The sequence below is a fragment of the Macrobrachium nipponense genome, chromosome 1, assembly GCF_015104395.2.
Source record: "Macrobrachium nipponense isolate FS-2020 chromosome 1, ASM1510439v2, whole genome shotgun sequence".
NCBI classification, from domain to species: Eukaryota; Metazoa; Arthropoda; class Malacostraca; order Decapoda; family Palaemonidae; genus Macrobrachium; species Macrobrachium nipponense.
In genome coordinates this window covers 216,421,740-216,424,420 of record NC_087200.1, presented here as the reverse complement: position 1 = coordinate 216,424,420, position 2,681 = coordinate 216,421,740, and positions in this window count along the sequence as shown.

Genomic DNA, 2,681 nt, shown 5'->3' with positions numbered 1-2,681 from the left:
AACATTATATTTTCTATGTTGGCGTGCCTAAAAAATGGGACATCACTGTCTCAGTACAATTAAGAAAACTTTTAAAAATTATGCAGGCTATTAATGAAATTAAAAATGGAGCTGCAGCAGGGCCTGATGGAATTCCTGCTATTTTGTTAAAGAAAGCAGTTCATTTTATCGCAAAGCCACTTGCAATATTACTAAGACAAAGTGTAGATACAGGCAAGATTTATGATGAGCACAAATTAGCATAGTATATTACCCCTACTTTCAAAAGTGGATCAAGACTAGAGGCAAGTAATTATAGGCCTGTGAGTCTAACATCACATATTATGAAAGTGTATGAAAGGGTAATGAAGAAAAATATTATGAAACATTTAATAAAAAATAATTTGTTTAATATAGGACAACATGGTTTCGTACCCGGAAAAAGTACACAAACCCAATTGTTAGTCCACCGTGAGAACATATTCAAAAATATGAAAAGCGGAAATGAAACAGATGTGGTTTATCTAGACTTTGCAAAAGCTTTTGACAAAGTAGACCATAATATATTAGCGAAGAAAATTAGAAAACACAAAATCGGGGATAAAGTAGGAAGATTGTTAAAAGAATTTTTACACAACAGAAAACAGATAGTTATTGCAAACGATGAAAAATCGGATGAAACCAAGGTAATATCCGTCGTGCCACAAGGTACGGTGTTAGATGCAATACTGTTTGTTATTATGATTGAAGACATAGACAGTAATGTTAAGGATTCGGTAGTGAGTAGTTTCGCTGATGACACAAGAATAAGTAGAGAAATTACTTGTGATGAAGATAGGAACGCTCTACAAAGAGACCTTAACAAAGTATATGATTGGGCAGAGGTAATAGGATGGTATTTAACTCTGATAAATTTGAATCAATAAATTATGGAGACAGAGAAGGAAAGCTATATGCATATAGGGGACCTAATAATGAGACAATCACAAATAAGGAAGCAGTTAAAGACCTTGGTGTTATGATGAATAGGAACATGTTATGCAATGATCAAATAGCAATTCTTTTGGCAAAATGTAAAGCAAAAATGGGAATGTTGTTACGGCACTTCAAAACAAGAGAAGCTGAACACATGATTATGCTTTATAAAACATATGTTCGTAGTCCACTTGAATATTGCAATATGATATAGTAACCACACTATCAAAAGGATATTGCACAAATAGAGAGTATACAAAGGTCCTTTACAGCTAGAATAGAAGAAGTTAAGGACCTTGACTACTGGGAAAGACTACAGTCCTTAAAATTATATAGTCTAGAAAGGAGAAGAGAACGCTACATGATAATTCAGGCATGGAAACAGATAGAAGGAATAGCAGAAAACATCATGGAACTAGAAATATCAGAAAGAGCAAGTAGAGGTAGATTAATAGTGCCCAAAACTATACCAGGAAAAATAAGGAAAGCACACAGGACATTAATCCACTACGCACCAGCATCGATAATGCAGCGTCTATTCAATGCGTTGCCAGCTCATCTGAGGAATATATCAGGAGTGAACGTAGATGTGTTTAAGAATAAGCTCGACAAATATCTAAACTGCATCCCAGACCATCCAAGACTGGAAGATGCAAAATATACCGGAAGATGTACTAGCAACTCTCTGGTAGACATTAGAGGTGCCTGATACTGAGGGACCTGGGGCAACCCGAACGAACTGTAAGGTCTGTAAGGTAAGGTCTGTAAGGTCTCTCCCCTTGACTAATCCTGAGCTTTAATAATATCTGCTTTGTTTTATTCAATTAAGGAATAGAAGAAACCGAAAGAAAATGTAGTTGGCAACAAAATTCTGTGAAATCTGTTAACATTTATATTTTCTCTCTCGCTTCTAGCGCCAGGATAACTTTGGGGACTGATGATGGTACAAATGTGTTAGTTAGCTTGATTATCATGGTATGGATAAGAGTAGCATGATGATAAGTCCTGTTGCTGAATGTATACCGATCTATGAAGTGAAGAGAACAAGGGAAAGAAAGAGTTTCTTTAGAGAAGCTGAATTTATGCTTGAGTTGAACCAGCTATTATAGTAAAAGACAATTTTATGCTTTTGATTAATCGTCATTCATATCTATCAATTTTTGCATTTTTAAGAATAAAACTGTTTATAAGTAAAATGCAAACTGATAGGGACTTTATACCGTATATGATAAATTATAAGTCATGTAAACTTATGTATAGTTTAAGAAAAAGAAATTTCGTAATGAACCTACAACTTAAATCCATTCGGAATTTTTTACACTCTTGCACTAAATTCTTAGTTTTAAAAAATCCGAAATCTATATCTTACCCTATATGATGCCAAACCAGAAATATACATACAATAACAAGGAGGTTGTTGATAGTGCAGAATTTTTTCTTTTCTTTTACTCTGACGAACATTCTTCTAATCATATTTACAAAAGAAATGTTTTACTGTTCATTCAGTTGCAACCATAATTTATGAGAGCCCTCGCCTATATAAATATGAGATTACCCAACAAAACAATTTTTGAGGATCATACATTAGTATATGAAATATAGTGTAATGTGAATTTAGGAAGTCAAACCACCATTTACGATGAGAGAGAGAGAGAGAGAGAGAGAGAGAGAGAGAGAGAGAGAGGTCAAATGCTATATAAATTAGCCTTTTATCAGGGGATCGTCTA